Genomic DNA, 21,894 nt, shown 5'->3' with positions numbered 1-21,894 from the left:
AGGGATTGTCTACAGGATTTTTTAATCTGTGGCCTCTAGGACTAGAAATAAAGCATCAGCTTAAAATGGATGTTTGTTTGTGGCATTCCTTGTGGTTTTAGCTCGGGGATTTTTTTGGCTCTATTCGAAGCATTCGGATGCCTGGAGATCACATGCTGTGATGTTGCTAAGATCATGACCTCAGAATACAGCATCTTCCTCCTGAGGGATACGGAAATGCACAAATCTGTTTGTCCTGGTGTCCTTACGATGACGTTGACGTGTTCTCTATTTGATCATGCCTTTTAAAATAAGGAACTTTGTGAGAGTGGAGGGAGTGTATGCCCAGAAATGTAGAGGAAATGGTTCGTTATGTCTGGTGGGTTCATTTTCTTGCCTGCTGCTTCCCCAATCAGCTGCTGTTGGTGACACTGAGTATTCCCTGGAGGAAACGCCAACCACAGCGGATGAGCCCAGGATTAGCAGGTGATTAAATCCTGTGGCGGCTCTGTGAGTCCTTCCCATGGGCTGCAGCCTTTCCTGGGCTCTGGCATGGGTCACCCCTGTGTGCTGCCGCCCTCCCAGCCCCAAACTACAACAGTGGGGGCTTCTTCCCCCCTGAGTCCCGGCCTCTTAAGCGCAGCCACTTGCTCTGGTGTGGGGTCCTCCGCAGGTCGGCCTCTGCTCCACTGGTGACCTCCACAGGTGGCAGGGGGTGGCCTTGTCACCTCGCCATGGGATACAGGGGGGGCTCTGCACTGGCACCTCTCCCCCTTCCTTCCACTGACCTCGTGTTCGCAGAGGTTCCTTCACCAGTACCAACCCCCTCTCAGGTTCCCCTTCCTAAATACGTTATTGCAGAGGTGCAGCCGCCGGCACTAACTGGCTGGACCTCGGCCAGAGGTGGGTCCCACCTGGGGAGCTGGGGGAGCTTTGAGAAACTTCTTACAGGGGCCACCACCATAGCCTCCCCCCCACCACACACACAAGCCCAGCACAACGTGGGATAAAGATTGTAATGCACGTTACTGGTCTTCCTGAGAGCACCTTGGCTGGCCTCGCTCACCTTGCATACTGTTACACTGCAGCCTTAAAATCAGGCTTAGCAAGAATGTTCCAATCTCCAGCCACAAGCGTCACACAAATACTGATAATTGATAGAAATGAGCAATATCAGGGCAGCAACTCAGGGCTTTTAAATCACAGAATCATTCAGGTTGGAAAAGCCCCTTGGGATCAGCGAGTCCAACCCTCAGCCCGACTCTACAAAGCTCTCCCCTACCCCACATCCCCCCACAGCTCATCCAAACGGCCCTTAAACACACCCAGGGGTGGGGACTCCACCCCCTCCCTGGGCAGCCTATTCCACTCTCTGACCACTCTTTCTGGGAAACATTTTTCCCTCCTGTCCAGCCTGACCCTCCCCTGTTGCAGTTTCAAGCCGTTCCCTCTCGTTCTGTCACTAATTCCCTGGGAGCAGAGACCAGCACCAACCTCTCCACAACGTCCTTTCAGGGAGCTGCAGAGAGTGATGAGGTCTCCCCTCCCCTTCTCCTCCTCACACTGAACAGCCCCAGCTCCTTCCATCGCTCCTCACAGGATTTATTCTCCAGGCCCTTCCCCACCTCGTTGCCCTCCTCTACACCTGCTCCAGCCCCTCGAGATCTCTCCTCACTTTCTCTCTTCTTTTGTCATTTTTTTTTTTTTAATCAGTTTAAGACTTGAGTTACAGCTAAGCCAGTTTCTCATCTGCTATGTCAGGCTTGTGTTCTGTTAATGGCATCTTGAGCTCTGTGCTTGGTTCCTTCTTGCATTGTAGATGGGGGGGAAATAAGACTACATGTGGTCTGCAGAGTGGGGTAAACTCTGTGTGTGAGTCAGCACAGGCAGATGCAGGAGCAACCACAAAATCATGGATGAAATGCAAAGAGTAAACTTGTGTTGCGCATGAAAGTGTTAACACAGTGATGGTTTAGCAGGAAATCTAGATTTATTAATAACTAACAGCAACTTATCATTACAAAATAATTCAGAAATGTTGAAAGAAAGAAAAGCAACTTATTTACAGATTCTAAACCGACAAGATTCACACTAACTTACTTAACAGTACCTTAATTTATACATATATACATGCGCATACTACAAACACACACACAGAAACAAAAGTATCTGGATCCAGTAGAATGAAGTACGTACCCACACACCAACAAACAGAGAAAGAACGGATGAAAGAGAAGCGAGCTCAAAGAAAAATTTCCCTCTCGAGTTTAGAGCAAATACTCACAATGCCTCGACATTCCTCAACGGGCAATAATTGAGACTCGAGCAGGGGACTTCGCCCTGGCCTTCCATCTGGAGCAGACGACACCTTCAGGGTTTGGTACCTGAGAGGCTCCAGCTCAGGGGAGATGCTGGTCACAGGCCCGCTGCGATCCAGGAGAGCTCAAAGGGTCTCCCTGGTGGTCGCCATTTATAGGGTCCAAGATAATTGACTTTTGTCAGATCATTTCTGGTGCCATCCAGCAGTTGCACAAGAACTTCATGAATGTGTGACTCTGTTATTGTTCCCATCTGACCCCATCCCAGGCACAGGTGTGCCAGGCCCTGAGGAGATGATGGGCCGTTATAACTGTTTTGGAGCAATCGGGAGGGCAGGAGCCAGGCTCGTTAACGTTAGCACTCCTTATCTCCACAGATTGGGTACAGCTCGGGGGATGTGGGTGGAATCACACCTGGCACCAAGCAGCCCAACAAGGAGGGGCGGGGAGGGGTGACAATTGCACCCTAGAGAACCACCGGCCCTGCTGTTCTCGCCTCTGTCAGGGATTCACGCAGGCGTAGTTCACCCCAGTGCTTTGATCTTTCCCACAGCAGTTCAGGAATCTCAAGGGTGTTCGATAAGGTGCCTCTGAGTCTCTCACAGGCCTGTGTTATCTAAACACAGATGTTCTACTTGTCAAACACACAAGGCTAAACAACAATTAGTATGATATGTGTGGTTTTTGACACCCCAGCTGCAAGTCAGTTGAGTGTGTTTACAATCCTCACTAATCTTCTGTGATTTTCCCACGCTGTCCACGCTAACTTTTAACAAATCCCGCTCAGGAAACCATCTGGCATGGAGCTCTGGATGTTTTTCTCTCAAAGTCATTTTTGTGACTGTGGTGTAAGCGTGCCAGATGGCCCACATCTTCACGTCATGTGCTCAACTCTGCTTGCAAAAATAGCCCCGTTGTTCTGCATGTGCTGCTGCCCCACGGGAAGCCAACCACGTCACTGCAGGGGGGCTGCAGAACCTCATTTCATTGCTAGACAGCATTCTCCTGAAAAGTGGCTGAGCTTTACATGGGGCAGCTCTTGAACACAGGGCTGTGAGGAAACAGAAGGGCTATGAAATGAATTAAGATATTATTGAAGACAAAAATGCAGGTGAGATGAGGAGCTAGGAAATTAAAATAGGATATAGAAATTAGGCACTCAAGAAATGAAGGTATAACTTAGTTTAGAGATAAAGATGGAAGACTTAGAGATCAGGCTAGGGGCTAGAGGCCCATTAGTTAAAAGATAACTAAGATTGAATAGGATAATAGATCATAGTCGATGGCCCAGAGAGCAGAACAATATGGAAACCTTGATTAATGGAAGCTGTGAGGGAACGCTTCCTGATGGAATAGGAAGACAGCCCTAAAAACTGGTCAAAACCAACCCTATGGTCCGGCCCGAGTCCAAGAGGCGACAGAGACTGCGCAAGGAACGGAGGTAAAAAGTTCAACAGTGAGGAAGAGGAGCTACTTCATCTCTGCGACCCCAGCCCACGACCACCAGGACACGCTGCACAGGTGCAACTAGGAGGAGACCGGGGCGGAACGTATGAAAAAGACTTTCAGGCTCATTATAATACGAAGCAGGGATAGGTCATGCATATGTATAGGCATATTATGAATATGTGATGCTTTGTAGCATAAAGCCAAGACAAGGTGCCACGAGAGGGGCGCACGTTTGTGGTGGAGCGATCCTCCGTGCGTCTCAGCGCTGAATAAACATCCCTACTTTATAACCTCATAGGTTGGGGAGTCGTGTTTCCGCAAGTCACAGGGAATTAAACTTGTTTAGCCCTGTCCTTTTCGCACAGCACAACCAAGGCCTGGTTCAGAGCATCTGTCCACGTGCACCTGTGTCAGTGGAAGCAGCGGGTGCTGTTCCTCTTGAGAGGGGTGCAAGAGGATGCCTGTTACCACCCATCTGAGCTGTACGGCTGTTGAAGCGTGGACTCCTTTCTCTGGAGTTCAGTGCAAAGGGGCTTGTGGGTGAAGACTTTGTATGATTTCCTCCAAGTTAGGTTTTATGTCGAATGGAATAATAATCTGTAAAGAAGTCAATGAAATGATTTCTCATGCCAGTGTCCACTAAGACTGCTAGAGAAGAAAAAAGCAGCTCTTCAGCACCAACCCTCCACCCGCCATCCCCTCCCCATTCACTGTTCCCCCTTAATCCTTCGTTCTTCAAAGCTGAATGGCAACAATGTAGTGATGAAGTGATAAAGAGCTTTGGAGCCAGAGGAGGAGAAAACCCCATAGAGTCCTCTCAGGTCTCATTTCAAGGACTGAGAAACCTTAAAACGTGGAGAGGGAATCTACTTGCTGCGTCCTGAGTTTGTCAGCCACCTTCTGGCTATTTCTTCGCCAATCACACCGATATGGTATACTCCTGCAACTGATCTGTTGCATATTTTCTTAGGTTTATGACTTTAATAACTATTGCCTCTTTTTATTTTTACCTTTCATGATTTCTTCTTATCTTTAATTTTTTGTGCATTTTGATGCATGCAATATGAGAAAGAAGACAAATGTAGAAGGGAGCTGTCTACTGTACTGACCAATCAGGTTAATTTGCAGTGACCTGACACGGTTTGTAATATGCAACACATGTAATTAAAGACATACCAAGCCAGGTTTCTTTCTATTGTATGCTGTTTATTGTTTGAAATCATGTCTTAATATTTTTATTAAATGTAAAAAAAAGTGACTTGTATTACTAAAAGCCATTATAAACTCAATCAAGCTAGAATTAAACAGCACTGTCAAAGTCCTAATTAGAGCAAATCCCCAAATCAGAATTAACAAGTAGTAGTGGAGTACAACAAAACCACTACATTAATACATAACCAATGCTTATGAATTCTCAGATAAGACATCTAGAGAGAAAGCTGCCCAATCAATTATACATTCCAGTTTGGATTCTGGTCTCAGTCAGCGCAGTAAGCTTATCTGAACATCTCACTGTTAGCCCAGCTGAGTTACTTGAAAGTCACTTTTGCAGCACTTCTACTCAATGGGGCTGTTATGGGACAGACCTTTACTTGTGATTTCTCTTGCTCTCCTCACAAAAAATAACTTTGCTCTGGAGAGGTCAGTGGCTATAGCTAAACACTGAGAAAAGCAAATTGATGCTGTGTGCTTTTTTCCAAAATAAGAGCGTGCACAACTTCAGAAATGTTATACAAGAGACAATATGAAGACGAATTAAGAGCAGAAACAAACTAAGGTTGGCTACTCCTCCGTCACTTTTTCCATTCCATTCGAGGAGATTTTCACAGTCAGTGTCCACCTTCTCTGGTTTTATTATATTGTCTTTCTTAGCAGGAATAGCCACTTCTACTTTCTGCTTTGGTGCTTCAATTTCTGCTTGTGGCTTTTCCTTTTTTCTCCTTTTCAGACACCAATTTGCAAGCAATAGAACTTGCTTCCATAGGCTCATCTCTCACAGGGGTGGCATCATCTCTGCTTGGGAGCATGAACAGAGAGTCTGTTTTAATGTCTCATGGTTTTCTCTCACCTTCTAACAACGCAGGATTGGGAAATCCTTCATTCTCATCCCCTTTTCTTCTCTTCTGGTGTTTCTGACATTTATTTCCTTTGTCATCTCCCAGTGGCTTTTCCACCTCCTTCTCTGGATTTTGTAGGATCTTTGATGCCATGGCTCTCTCTTCCAGAAGGTTTTTCAGGGTAATTTCCAGCTCTGTTCTGATTTCGGTAGCTCTGCCCTCCCAGATAATCCTCCCTACATCCCCAAGCACATGGCAGATCCTCTCGTCTGGTCCCAGATGGACCAAACCTATCTGGAGGGAGGTTCTCTCTGTTTACTGGAGGTCGAGGCTGAGCACCAGCAGCACAGCCCTTTTCATACCAGTCCCTCTAGTTCCTTTCCCATTCTCTCTCTCTCTTTCCTTTTCAAATGGATCACGAAAGCCAAGAGACTTGCCGCAGTAAGCTTTGATATCATATGGTGGAACTTCCGTGTATCTGTTAAAACACTGCCCTTCTCCTTCCCCGTTTAGTGGGTGGCTGGCCGTTAAATACTGGAGACCCTGATCGTCTATGGTATCTTCTGTATGTGGGTGACCTTGACCTTGACCGGTGATAACCGTGTGACCTTGACCTAGTACGACAGTTATGACTCCTCCCTTTGCCTCTTCTTGGGTACAGCGGTGACGGTGAGTAGGAACGAGAATGGGAACAACTGAATGGTCAAGAGTAGGAGCAGGGGCGGGAAGAACGTGATCTTCCCTTGGAGTCGGTATATGAACTTCTAGATGAAGGGAAACCTGGACCTTAAATAAAGAAAAACACACAACAAATTAAATGAAGTTAATTCAAAACAGTCACTCTCCCCGTTTTTTTCCCTGCAGATTTGTTTTGTGTTTTGACTCTCCATATGCTTATGTCAAAGCTTCTTTCGGCTGCTGACATAATACTACTGCCAGTTGAAGAACTTGTCAACATGTGAAAGTCTCTGCTTACAAGAGAGAACAGCCGCTGCTTTGTTAGTGCAAAAACACACAGGAAGGGAACCTCTGTTTCCACGCGCTTCTATCAGATTGATTGATTTAAGGTGGTGTATACTGGCCTCTACTGGTACGTGAACGTTTTCCACTATTCCACAACTACCTGCGGTGCAAATCATTTTTGTTGCAGTAAGATGCAAAAAGAGCAAGTCTTAATGGCTGCAGTGCAGCATCAAACATCAAGAAAACCCCAATTAGCCTGAAGACAGTCAAGCTCAACTTTACAACGCCAGCTTCGTCTACTCAACGTCGCTACTTACTTCACGATTTGTACAGGATGCAAAACACTTGTACTGCAATCTCACACACAGGACCATTTAATCCACACTTCTAGCCCAGATGTCCTAGCAAAATTTTCACATACCTCTGGCTCTAACCAAGGGCAGTGACTGCACTGCAAGAAAAGTAATTTCTAAAAGCTTCTGAAGTCAGCCTCTAGTAATAGGACTCAACGCCGTTACTCTAGGAAAGATGCTGACAGCATTACTGAGAGAGAGCTCTTCAGACTCCAGCCCAAGGGAATTCTGGGGACAGATAACACCAGCTACCCTGAGTTTTTTCTTCCCAAGTTTTTCTTTTGTTATTTTTTAAAGGACCATTTCACATTATTCCGCATATGTTCATTAGCACTGTTCCTCCTCTCAAAGTCCTTCACCCATTGAAGATTTCCTTACAAACAGGCTTGATCTTTTAGTTCCTAAGAAAAATTGATCAGCATCAAGAAATTCCTAGGAAAGCCACCAGTTTGCAGTCCAGGTTAACATCTCCCCATGTACCCACGGATAAACAAAAGAGGAGATGAAGACAATTTCTCTCCCATATCTCCTCCCAGGTAATGGTTACAATCAGAACAGGGAGACGCAACTACAGCAACAAATCCAGGCTCTAGACCTCTTCAGGTTCTGGCCTCCTCACCGCTGTCAGGAGGTGCAGGGTGTCCCTGCAGAGAGGCTTCAGTAATATAGACACCTGCTCCTCAGCAGCTGCTGCCAGATTCTAACTCTCAGTCAACTGTAATCTCTGCCGTAGCTGAGCTAGTAACCTACATGTGGAACTCCTCTCCCTGCTAATCCCTGGACTCATCCAGTCCATCTGATGATAGAGAGGGGCAGTGGAGATCCTCCTGGTTCTCCTAGACAATCTGCTTCTCCGTTACGGACATGTAAAGCAGTTACCTGGAAAACAAACGCCTGCGCTCCTTTGGAATCTTTTTATCTTCCGTCTGTTCCTGAGCAGAATCATCTAAACTTGTCGAGTCTGGACTTTTTCTTTTCCCTGTTAAAATAAGTTTGACCTTCATTACAATTATAGTTTGACCTTTATTACAAAAAGACACCACGAATCAAAACGTGCCCAATATGAGGAAATGCAGACTGCTTGCAGGTGCAAAGGTGGACGTGCTATTTAAGCAAAACCAGTTTAGAATTCCTACAACTTTTAGGGAAAGTTTTAGGGTGACATTTGTCTTGTTTTAGTTTTGCATGTTTACCACCTGCACCGAAAGAGTGTATTGGAGAAAACCCTACGTCATTTTTGCTGATGCCAGATGCGCTTGAGTGTAACTGCAGTCCGACAGGCCATCGAAACACAAACGTGAAAAACAGCCCAACTTCATTGAGCCAAATCCTCAATCTTCTTTAAGTCTCATCGTTCTCTGTAAAACTCCTCCCTAGACAAGCGTGGCCACCAGCATCCTGCTTGTTCTTTTTTGCTTACTGAATTTGAGGTTCTAGACAATCTGTGTGACAGACCCTGGTTTTTGTTTTGACTTATCTTTAAGATTTTATACACACAATGCACCCTTACAATCTATCTGTAACAAATATGTACCAAAAGGAAGGACTAACTTGAGGCTGCAATAAAACAAAACAGGCTCCTCTCTCTTCAACCGAGAGGAAGCAGCTTGGCTGTTTACTAAATAGTAAAATAACAGCGTTGCCTTTTCCAGTAGTTTACTCAATCAGTATTAACCAAGTTGTTAAAAAAGAATATCAGAGGCTGATTTCTATTGGGAAATCAATTTCTTCAGCCCTATTCAGGCAGGAAACAAGACAGTGGCTTTCCATCTGATCCTTTAATTACGTTTCATTTTTATACATAATTATGGATTCCTCAGAAAGACTTCATTCTTCAGAGTCCTCTTTTCAATCCTGTACTGGAGTTTTAATTTAAATAATCTTACTGAGAGCACAGATCCCCTTTGTGAAGGCCAGATCAAATTAAGCCATTTAAAAATTAATTAGCACATGTATTCTCCACAACGATCTGTGCATACTTATTCCCTTACAAATCAGCTGTTGTGTCCGTTATGTGTTACGGCCTCGTTTAACAGGTTACAAGCAGCAATATATTGAATTTCTGTAGCATACTTACCCTTCCCAGTCTGGTCTGTCACTTGCTGAGCGAATTTTGCCAGCTCTCATTGGATGACCTTTTGGCATGGTGAGAGAAGAAAAATCCCCTTCAGTTTACCTGAAGCTCATTTTTTAAGAGAAATTTGTAAGTTACGGTTACTTACCAGTTGTGGGAATTGATTGTCCTTGGTGGCCCAGAAGACCTGGTAATGCTGGCTGTCTTAGTCCAGGAACCTGATAGCCCTTGTGAATCAGTGCAAACAGTTGAAAATAAGCTCTACTAATATACAAGAATCACTGCATATGGTGAAAGGAAACCTACCTTCTCTTCCCACAAACCGTGCATTGACAGGAGGGAAGATTGAGGAAGTTCCGTGGCAGCCACCAGCGCAGCAGGAGGGGTCAGAGCCATGAGTGCTGGTGGATGTGCTGGTGGATGTGCTGGTGGCTGCTGCTGCTGCTGCCTCTGCTTACGGAGCCTTTGTGTGTAACCGGTTCCATTTTTGAAGTTGTTCACAGCCTAGAGGCAGAAAAACATTTACAAAGAGGTCACAGGAACCTTCGGTAGCTCTATGAACAAAAGCCTCCACAGAGTAAAATTACTTGTGTATTCCCGTAGATACTCTCCATCCTAAAATAAACCAACATGCGGATATATTCAGATTAGATCTAAGGAAGAAATTCTTCCCTGTGAGGGTGGTGAGGCCCTGGCACAGGTTGCCCAGAGAAGCTGTGGCTGCCCCCTCCCTGGAAGGGTTCAAGGCCAGGTTGGATGGGGCTTTGGGCCACCTGGGCTAGTGGAAGGTGCTTGAAACTGGATGGTGTTTAGGGTCCCTTCCAACCCAAACTGTCCTATGACATCTGAACACATCCCATTAAACACTGGTGTTAGTGATTGGTAACTCAGAGTATCTGCACGTAAAGCACTCCAGCGTTAACCCTGAATTTGAAGCTGAGTCAATCCTGTTAAACACAAGGATGACCTGAATTTGCCAGATTGTCTCTCAACAGTTGTCAGCTTCTGTAACAACAGCTAATGTCTTTGCAAAGTACATTTAGCCTTATTCAATTCAGCCTTGTTTAAGGATATGTAAATTAATATTTTCTTCCCTGTCAGCTAATTGACTGACTAGACTTTTCTTACAAACAGTTTATCTAAAAGTCACCTCATTACCTGGCGTAGGCACTTGTTGGCAACTGAAGTGTCAGGAGAAGCACCTGCCTGATGACACGCTGAGCATGTATGTTCCTCAGAGTCCAGTAATGCCGTTCTAATACCTGGGTATAATCAGAATCATCAACATAGTTTTTAGCTAAACTAAGGACATTTTTTGGGTTCTAATCAGTGATAAGAACATGTAGATGATTAATGGGTGAATATGATCTTGAACTGGGAGCACGAAGCTATGAATGTTCAGCAGTGTAAAAAGTTTCTCTTATGCAGCAAATAACTGTCCAGTTTTGATATTTCACTGTTGTAACATTTCAAGATGTAGAGTTGGCAGTGTCTTGATGTTTTGATAGTCTTTCCTCTGCTGTCCAGCACAGTGAGAAGTCACCAACCTCAAGGTTCATGAATAAGATACATCTCCAAAAACCATTAGTAGGTTCAAGTTCTGACGGTTTTAACCAACTCTCCCGTGGAGAAGAATGTGGATTAAATGCCCAACGAGCCATTTGCTGCAGACCACAGTAAGTCACCAGTTGGCTCTATAGTTTTGTGTTGGGGAATGGCTTAAGGAACAGGGACATGGCTCCTTAGACGACTTGACCACTGACATTTAGCATGACTAGGCCGCACTTAGCATATGTTAGGCCTCACTTGACATAAGTTAGAACATAAGAGGGTAGGACAAGGACGGAGCGACCTTGACGAAGTGGTAAACAACTTTTAAGGCAAGGAGCCAGAGAAGGGAGGATTTTGAACGGAATGCGAAAACCGCAGGGGGGCCGAGGGGGCCGAGATATTATAATGCTGCTTCTTAGATATCACCAATTAGATGATGATACATATACATATTAATGTGGAAGGAGATAAAAGGGATCGTGTATCCAAATAAAGTTGGAGCTTGCTTATTATTCATATTGAATTCGTGCCTTGCTTCCTTCACTCGTCGCAGTTTTGTATGAGAGAAAAGGCTGTGCACAAACTAAACGCATTTGATAACTAATACTGTAATCAGCTGCAGCATTACACGCTCTTCTGGTACTCATCCTTCCGCATGGAAAGAGGATTTAACTAGATACGTGAAAAGGGGAAAAAGCCTTCTGCCTTTGTTTTTTCCTTTCTACAGGAAGAGTCCTTTCCTATTTGGGGTACACTTAAGTATTAAACAGAGCTGGTAACAAAGGAATTTTATGATCTCCTCTTTCTGCTGTCAGAAGATCAGGTGTGATGTTTTGAATTAACAAACATGGGAGTAACACTCACATTTGTCACAATAACTGTTTCCACAGCAGGGAATCACAACTGTGTCGGCTATGATTTCTTTACAAATGAAACATAAGAGCTCCTCCAGAATAGGATCGTCTGAGGTGGAGGAGAGGGAGGAAGAGGATGGCTCCTCTGGTAAAAAGAAAGGCTTTTCCTTCTTTCCTCTGGCATAAGCTTCCCTGGAGGGGGTATGGGGAAGGAAAAAGAAAAAAAAGGTGGGTAAAGGAAAACTTTTGCAAGCTTTGGATTTTATCAAACAAAGACAGTAGGTGGCATTCTCACTCCACATTAGCCTTCAAAAACGCAGGCATTTGGTTTAAACTACTTTTCTATGGCCAGAGCACTAGAAAAGGGAGGGGGGAACAATTTTCATTCTGCAGAACTCTTCCATTCATTGGATCAACTAAGAAATTAGCTCAGAGTAGAGAAATCATTTTCTGACAGCTGAATGAACCAGGTGACGTGAATCCCACCTCTCCTTTGCCAGAGGGTAAATGTCAATCGCAGGCTCAGGATAAAGTCAGTCTCCACGTAATTATGTTTTATAAATGGAAGAAATCAATGTTACAGCTTCTGCAAGAGGAGATCCATGACAGAAGAACAGAGGTGCTACCAAGTGCATTTTAAAAACAGCCACTCTTGTCAGCACACAGCAGGATTTGATAAATGTCAGAGGGGGAGGGAATCTCAGTCCAACAGCTATTTGTTAAATTTTGCAAGAAGCCTTAGAAGGATAAACCAGAAGCAAAAGGAGCTTTCAGAAAGAATGATTCCACTGTAAAGATGACTGAAATGTTTTGCAGAAATACAGACTCTTAGCATACCACAAGCTTAACCAACGTTCAGGGGCGTGAAGAGCAGGACTGCCCTATTTTAATATTAGAAATCATCACAGGTTTTAAGGTTAAGATACAATGAGAGTGCTTCTTCTCCCGTAATTACAGATGCTGGCCAGCTTGGTGGCATTGCCACTCAGACACTGACACGTGTCTACTCTCCTTCACTTTTTGGTCAGACCAGCTAATTCCATACTCACGCATTAATAATTGGTATTGCATATCTTCCAGTCTTCGTCAGCATAGCGCCCTTGGTATTGGGATCTTCCACCTCCGCCATGAAACTCCTGGGAATTCCTGTGCTCTTTTTAAGTCTGGGAACAGACTCAAAATTACTGTCCTGTTAAGAAGATAAATGCAGACATATCTTAAGACCCACCCTTAAACTGACATTTCAACCACTATTTTAAGCAGCACAAGCCTTTAATCCTCTCCTTTTACCTAGCCTAAGGGTTGCTTGACTAAAATACTCTTTTTCCTAAGTGAATATAGCCAGGATGCTCCAAAGGCCGAGCAGTGTTTTGAACTCAGTCGACATTCTTTGGCTTAACTTCAGGGTCCTCAAGGGTGAAATATCCCTCAGCTCCCCAACCCCTCAGAGGAGAGGCACAAACCCCCTCCTCCTCCAAAGCGCAGTTCAGAGGGAGAGCTTAATGCAGGGCTCTGGATTGGCCACTGGGGACACTGATATTCACCACCTACAGGTGAAGGTTGAATTCAGAGCTGATGTACATACGTTCAGTGAGTAACGTTAAATGGCCTGAATACTCAACCAGAGACTTGTGTAATTATAACACGCAAATATTCAATAGATGGGGTCAAGAGAAACGTCATCTTTTTCTACAAAATTCTAAAAACTGCAAACTGTCATTAAAAAGAGTTAAGACGAGAAAAATTTGCAGTAACATTGAAATATATAAAAATATACATTAAAGTTCATAGAGAAAGATCTATGGACATATATAAGGACTATGACCTCGAAGAAAGAAAATTTCCCATTGAAAATTCCAGCTTTCCCTGGAATTTTGAAGGGCTTTGCACCACTGCCATAGAACCTCTGTATTTCAGCCCAAGAGAAACAATTCCTAATATGGGTATTCATGTAACTGCTGCGTAACTGCCAAGGTAAAACAAGTAAAAACCAAGTGACACCAGAAGCCCCCCACAATCTTACCCCATTTGTTGGGCAGTTCTTTATATAGTGCCCAGGTTTTCCACAGTGAAAGCAAGTATAGGACAGTGGAGGTGGACCCAAGGGTTTCTTCACGTAACTAAAAGCTTTTTGGGAAAAAAGGAAAAAGTTATGCATGCATCTCTCTTCTTCCGACAACCATCTCTACAATGTTTCCATAGTCTTCAAAGAACAGACAGGACTTTGCCAACACTTACTTGATTGGATCGTACTGACGGCAAGCCTGGATCATCATAGCTCGTATTTTATCTTCCTCGGAAGCGTTGGCTTCAGCCAGATTGCCGGTCTGTTTAACAGGTAATTATTGGACACGCACATTAGAAACACATTTAAGCTCCCCCAGCCAAAGACTCACCCAACCCTGTAAAAAGCAGCCCAGCAGTAGCTGAGGTTGCAGGAAAGCAGCTGCTTCTATGAGCCAGAGTTGTCCCAGAGATGTTCTGGGGAGCCCTTACGCCATCACATGGTGTCTCTGTGCCCGTTAACCTGCTTGGAAGGAGCATTCTTGGGCACTCAAACCTGAGGCTCTGTTTTACCTTACACAAAGACTTGTGTAACCAATCCAAATGTCTTCCAAGTGGACTGAAGCTCTGCGTAGAAAAAATTGTATTATGAAGTATTTTGAAACGGATTCTTAAGCTCCAGAGTACTTGAAGGAGAAAATCTCCGCTGTACATTTAATTGAGAGAGGTGTATGCAAGTATCAGTGTTTATATTTTGCAGCATTAGAAGGACATACAACTTCAGAATAGGGGAAGTTGCTTTTGTTTGCTGAAATTCAGCTTCAGACACAGAAGCGTTAAGAGGAATCAAGCTTTTTAGAGTTCCTCAGCAAGACAAAGCTTCTTTTCAGCAGAAATTTGCCCATGGTGTGCTGTAGGCAGCCCAAACTGCATGTCCCCTGCCTGCTCACTTCTTCACGGTAAGTGATTTAACTATGGTCAGCACAACCTGCAGGTTTTTTCCCATTTGCTGTGTCCTTCTAACACACAAATTGTAATAGAAACCTTATGCAGAACTAGATCTTCAAATTACTGAAGCCAGCTGATTTTTTGTGAGTAGCATTTGTTCAAATGTTCTCATTACACACTAGTCCAGATCCCAGCAGGGTCTAAGGGAGGGATGTAAAGGATACGGACCTCCAAGCACCCATCATTCAGAGCAACCACTCATGGGTTTGATTTTATATGCATTCACTCGCAAAAGCAACCCACTAGTTTCAGCAGTTTATTAAATGGTTGTTTCATAGACACAACAGTAACAGAATCCAGATCAACGTCTATGACATCCCTTCCATTACCATTTACAGGAAGATTTACAGATACCTGACTAATTTGTTTGAACCCAAACAGTTTACAAGACACATCCAAGACCCACAAAGCATGACTAGGCACAGACCATAATTCAGATATGGGATTTCGACAATAGCAATAATAAAGCAGAAAACTTTTCAACACATTGCCTCCGTGCCAAGCCCGTCTGCACTAAGGAGGTTGGACTATAACAGTTTGGAGCGGCTTTACGTTTCGTTCCTGCATTTTTCTGAAATACGTACATTTTCTCAAAAGCTTAAATGTGTACAGCACTTGGACAGTTTTTGACATTTTAGAGTCAAACTTCCCATGAGTTTACAGGACCAAGGACATGTTCAGGGACAGCACTAATGGAGACCAATTTCTTCTGGTGACTGCCTTCCAAAGTAACTGTTGTTTTTTTTTCCCCAAATATACACAATTTAATTCTGCAGTGAGAGAGGGAAGAAGAGAGTGGGAACAGATTTCTCTTTCTTGAAAATGAAGTCCAGCCTTTATTTTCAGAATAAAGAACTAACCCCTCTGCGTGAGGCCCCGCCTTCTCTATTCTTTAAGACCAGTAATTTAACTGGCTCACACTACTCCTTTTCACAAAGTGCAACCACTAGTGCTTTCCCAGACAAAGTTACACATCGCTGAGCAAAAAGTGCAAGCAGTTCCATAGCAAACCATGGCATTACAACAGCTTCAGAAGGTCACCTCTGCTAATATGCCACGCTCACACATTGGTATATTCCTGCAAAAAATTAGGCACATTTACACAATTTACAGTCTGCGTTCAAACAAATTAGGGTGTGTTGTCCACTCTCCATAGACTACAAGTTACGAAACTGTGCAGCATTCAGGGAGTGGATCTATAACTGCAGTGACTAGAAACTCAACAGCAGCCATGCAGTTTCCATGTTGCAGAAACATTTCTATTTTGGCTGTTGCAACCCCCTCCATGAAATGTCCATGACTTGCAGCCAGTTAAATTATTCTGTGAAAATTGTGTCAGTCTCCAACACAAAATTAACGAAAGGTCTGAGAAACAGTAAACAGCTCCTGAAGTGCTGCTTCTTTATGTCTTGAAGATGAGCAATAGTGCAACATGATGTTGAGGGGCTCCCCTTCTATCCTCCCAAACTGGGAACTACTCTTTATGGGATACTATGGAAATATACACACATTTTAAAGTTAAAACCAATACTGTAAATTATTAAAAATTAAGTTTTGTTCACATTACAACAGTTATCCAGTTATAGATCACAGTACAAGATCTAAAAATACGAAGCAAGTGGGTTTTTTTGTTGTTGTTGGTGGGGTTTTTTTAAGTCCTTGACAAGAATACACACATACCTTAATGAGCTGGGCCAGAGGAGTGGGTGCAAAAGAGTCCTCAATCTGTTCGCAAAAGATTAAACATGTGTTCAAGTTGTACAATCAAAGCATAGCAAAAGTTAACCTCTCCTGTAGTCTGAAAGTCTGCACTATATCCTCTGAGTGTCACTGAAAGGGACATGTCCAACCTAATGTAAGTGTATTGGTTCAAAACAAAGTCCACAACTACGACAGCTTCAGAGGGCCTGCGTGGTTCATGAGAAGCAGCTGAACTCAGTGCGCTGGGTTTTAGATATTTGCATGTTCAGACAAACTATGAAACTAAACTGCTTCATCAGATAAAGTGGAAAGATCAAATGCAGAACTTTGGAATGCCACTTCGGGTAGCAACAATGTTTAAATTCATGTCAATCCGTTAGAGACCTTTATGTACTCAGAGGGGGCCAAACAATAGCACTGCAGTTATACAGCTTTAGGAACAAATACCCAAGTATTTTAGGACATGAAAAGGAATCTTTTAGCTGCACAGAACTGTCCTCAAAACTTATGGGATACGTTGATTTTGGTACTTGTTTGAACCGCCAAGTCAAAAGTAAGAAACAGAACCAAGTAGAACAACAATGGTTTCTCAGTGGGTTTTGATAACATCTTCCCAAACTGTTAGGCAAAGAAAGTATTTAAAAATAAAAGCTAAGTGATACAATGTGAAAATGGCAAAAAATACACTCCAAACGATTTTAATTGCTAGAAACAAAGAGCACACGACAGCCTATACAAACATACTAGCTCTAGACAGACAGATGTAGAACACAGCACCATTGAATTGTGCAAACCTTGAACCTACCTGATCTAGAAACGATCCTACATTATCTGTACAACACCAAGTCATTCAGGAAATATTCCAGCATATTCAATATGAAACACAACGCATCACTAGGCACAAATACCAATATTGACAGAACTGTGCAAATGGTGGCATTACTCAGTTTTCACTGTGCTGTGAATCAAATACATGGGCTTTACAACATATACTATGTCTTACTGCAGAACAGATTAAGTTAATGTTTGGGAGATTAATACAAGGCTACGTTGTTTAGAATTAAGTGCAATGTGTAGAAAAAAAGTGTGAGATTGTGTTTTTACATACCGCTTTTGATGTTCCACTCACTGGCTTGGTTCGAGTTCTAGAGGAAGAAATAAAGGTGATGAGAACTTAGAACAAAGCACTTGTACCCGACCTAAAGCAGTGAAAACAGATTATGAAACCTAAACACCAAAACATTATGTTCTGATAGTCTAGTGAATGTGGGAATTTGTTTGTATACATAAATTGTTCTCTCTTGGCACATTCAGTGTAACTAAAAAAACCCCCAACAAATCCCATTTCTGTTTTGTCAGCAATTACTGTCCAACTTACAGCTCTAGAACACAACAGTGCCAGAGGAAGCCCTCAGATATTTTGTCTCTGCTGTGTAAGTATCAAAACAATGAAGTCTGTGCTACAGCTTTGTGCTCTTAAATAACCAACCATCCAAACAGCAACCCTTGGTCTCTCCTCTGTAGCCAGTATGCCAGAAAGCCAGATCTGAGGTGTAAGAATACCTGCCATATCCCACCCCGCCTCCCCCAGATGCAAGACACAGTCAAACACTGACAACCAGACTCTTCTGAGAGGGGAACGTGTGTATCTCTCTTTACTATAAAAGCAATAGAAAGAAGAAAGATACAACTCGAATGCCTCTGGAAACTGATCTCCATACAAAAAGCTAACACACTGCAACCCCTCACAGACTACAGTGCTTTATGGGTACTTACATAACTCGTGTTTTGCTGGTAGTTTTAACTCCTCTAACAAGGACTCTTCTAACAATCACCGAGGAGTTCTTAGGAATCAGGGTGTTATCATCTGTGTATTCTGAAAACAACAGCAATACAGAAGAAAACATTAGTCAGTTCATAAGAATGTATATTAATCTGTAATTACATAGCACTTGAGAGAACCCCTTCACAGACATAAAAGCAAAATTTTATATGTAACATCACACTTCTGTTGTCTCAACACACTAACAGAACCTTTCAAGAAGTCTCCAGGTTTGAGAATCAAACACCAGCAGCAAAACCTTTTCCATTCTTTTCAAACAGCTTGGATGCCAGCAGCAAAATGGTCTCAGTGGTCACTAAAGGAGAGTCTGCTCATGCGTGAGGTTCTTTCCTGACCTAGCTTAAGTTGCTTTTGCTTCTGTTAGGCTACAAACCCAAGAGATCTTTGGAGAGAAACAAACCACAGCAAAGTCTCACCCGCATAAACCAGACTCTAAAGTCTGACCAGCTTGCCCTGCAACAAAGCAGGCGCTCGGCTAAAGCATGAAAACTCTGCGCCGCTGCTTTCCGAGCTGTTCACTAAAAACGATTCCCCTGTGCTGCGAGTGCTGGGGATGACAGAACACAGAAGAGAGCCGCCAGCTCTCTGCTTCTCGGGGCTTCATCTATCGACAGCCACACTGTCAGCTGCTCAGTGCTTTACTCTTAAATGGAAATGGAACTGGCAGTGCTGGAGTTTGGGTCACAGAAACCTGAGGGGTTTTTTGAGCTTGCTTTCACAAGTGGGGCAGAACTGGCTCCAACTAAAGTGGTATCTCCTCAAATCACCCAAGTCTCAGCAGCTCCGAACTCATGTACGCTGAGTTCCTGTGACAGGAAATTTTAGCTTTATTCTGTCTCAGGTTTTGGAGGGCAGGCAGGTCCATAGCCTGTGTGTGTCTAGTGGAATGTAAAAGGAATGTTTGCACCTCTGCGTTTTTGTAAGAAAAAGTCTCCTTCCTGAGTAAATAAGGCCCATCCTATTTCTTTCACTTCTGGATCTGTTTTCAGATTAGTTTCTGGCAGGCAAGAAGAGCACGTTGGATGTTGGGAAGCTCTTCTGAGAAAATGACAGCTGTGCCCCTCTGCTGGTATTACCCGTTTTGGGAGGCTGTGCCACCGCTGCAGGCGGTGTGCTGAGCTGAAGGGACCTTGGGGCTGACTTACTGAAGTGGTTCTTGTGTCGTGCCCCTTGTCAGGGCTCAGGGGAATCTCTCTTTTGGCTGCTGGGGAGGGGGAAGGCGACGAGACTGGCTGCCCTCAGAGCATGCGCCAGCGCCATCACTTGTACCTGCGTGGGCTTTCCCCGTTGGGAGTGAGTGTTAGGGAGAACAGGTACTAAGACTGAAGGGTGTGGGCACCAGAAAAAGTGTGTGCTGCCTGGCCCTGAGTAAATTTAAACTGCAAACTGGAAGAAAACTATTTAATGCTTAGAAGATTTGGGTTGTGCAACAGCCTTCCAAGGGAAAAAAAGAAAGGAGGAAGCAACCAGCCAACCCCTGGCTGCTCACTATGGAGCTCAGTCACCTTTTGATGGGCCTGGAGATCTCTTCCAACCTCTTCTTCCTCCAAATTAACTGCCTCTGCAGGCACTGTCTTTCAAGACATGTGTTCCCTCTTCACTTTTTAATTGCTCTGATGTCTTCTTGTTTGAAAGACTGAGCTGTTGCTGATCAAGTATTTTGATGGCAAGAAGCGCTATGCTGGCAGGATCGTTTCACTTGTGAATTGTGCTTAGGTACCAACTCAGATAATGTGGTTTCATATAGCAAGAATTACACTTTTTAACCAGTTAACAGGCATGAGAAGGACTTTACCATGTTTGAACTCCTCTCCCGTTACCGCTGGCGTTGATGCAGATCCCTTGTGTGCAGAGTTCTGCTGTGGAGAGCCTGGGGCGAGGATCCCCATTACACGGTACCGGTCTGAGGGGTTCACCTGGGATGTTAAAACAATTGTGCTTAGCATCAACTTAGGTTAGAAAAAAGTTTAAAGGCTTCTGAACTCAATGTTTACACACCCTAAGGTCCTATAATGGTAAATTAAGATTGCTGTCTTTGGGTTGTGTCAGCGGTGCAGGATTTGGCCATTCCCTATACAAGAAAAGCCAGTAACTGTCCATCTAAACTCTGCCATGTAATTCAGGGTAGGACTGAATGTTGTCAATGTAAATCTTATATAAAGAACTACCTCTAGAAGTGTTACTACTTCTTGATGCAAATTAAAATAAACAATAGCTCTTACCATTTGAAAAAAAAGAACTTGTTCACAAGAGCAGAAGCCAAAGCATTTGGATAGAGTGGACATGTGCTTGTTACCAGCATTGCCCAGGAAACCCCACCAAGAAGTCCCAGCAGGTTGGAGTAAATGCCATGTCCTAGAGCGGATACACTGGCGTTAGCCTGCAGTCTTTCAATACCCAAGGATATTCCTTCAAATCTGCAGCACCAACTTCACAGTCTATAGAATACTCAGTACACTTCAGCCTCAAAGTCAGTTGTTATTGCAGCACAATGAGACAAAATTGTTGGTCCTTAACAGTGATGAGAAAAAGGATCATTACCACACCACTTCCCAAAATACTGCTTCTCTGAAATTTGCCTACTGCTACAGCTACTGCTTCACTCCAACCTCCCTTAAGAAAAAAATTCTGCCATTCTTCTAGTACCTGCTCTAGCCACATACACAAACAATACTTTCTTATTCCTTATGGATCAAGCTTTTATAATTAACTTGGCTTTTTTACCATCTGTAGTCAGGTTCCTGATAAGCAATAAAGCACCTTGTCTTGCAGGCACTCTCCTCTTCTCCCCACTCTACCCCCATTAAAAAACACACCCACTCTACCCCATGGACAGACCTTGAATCTAATCACCTTCAACTGCCTTAGCTTTCAGGCTGCCCCTTCTTCTTCCTGCCCCTTACTAGACCTAAGATTAAAGCAAGGCTCCTAGGGACAACCTTGCTTTCTGATACAGCTGACTCATCTCAAACCATGGGCAGGGGAGAAGTGTACTGATACAAGGAAATGATCACCTGCTTTGCACCTTATTTACTTATAGCAACTTACAATGATTTCTGAATATTGCTTGATAATCCTGCTTGCCCTGACTGTTCTGTGGAAATTTACCAAGAACTACAATGTTCAGCAAAAATAAGAGACATGTCCTTGGAAAGCAGATGGGTTCTAACAAGTTTAGTCTTTGTAGTGGATAGATAGACATATATGGGTGGTAGAAACTAATATACTGGTGCTTTTAGATAAGAGAGAATGGGTAAACCAGCGGGAACCATTCTTGCTGTTCAAGAAATTGGCCAAGAGAATCTGCGCATGCTCCAAGGAAAAGTACAAGGTGAGGAGGACTGTGAGCCTTCCTCCAACAGACCCCCGAAGACGCCCCCTAGGAGGCAATGAGCAGGTGCAAAGAGGACATAGACTGCTGACACCAGCCTCTAGAACTAACCCAGCCTCACTCATGCATATGTATGTTTGTGTTCTGTAATCCAATGAATATGTATATCCACACTCGATAAGTTTCTGGTAAAATGTGCTGTTGGTGTGCAAGCTTTGTGGAGAAATCCCCTTGCACCCTGGTGCTGGAGTAAACATACCTGCTGTATAACTCTCTCTGAGTTGTAGAGTCTGTTTCTGTGAATCAGGTCAAACAGAAATTCTGGGGTAAAACTGGGGGTTTGGGGGTCAAACATCGATCTGGGGACCAAGGGCCATTTTGCAGTGAAAAGGGGGGGTTTGGGATCGGG

The 21,894-nt window shown here is 43.8% G+C and overlaps 1 pseudogene; it reads right to left on the bottom strand.

Annotated features, from left to right (window-relative positions):
- Positions 1-4,314: 4,314 nt before the first annotated feature.
- LOC141936144 (E3 ubiquitin-protein ligase RBBP6-like) overlaps positions 4,315-21,894 on the bottom strand; it is a 34,780-nt pseudogene continuing 17,200 nt past the window's right edge.

The sequence above is a fragment of the Strix uralensis genome, chromosome 32, assembly GCF_047716275.1.
Source record: "Strix uralensis isolate ZFMK-TIS-50842 chromosome 32, bStrUra1, whole genome shotgun sequence".
In the NCBI taxonomy this organism is placed as follows: Eukaryota; Metazoa; Chordata; class Aves; order Strigiformes; family Strigidae; genus Strix; species Strix uralensis.
Note: the sequence above shows the minus strand (reverse complement) of the source record. Positions and strands in the feature narration are given on the sequence as shown.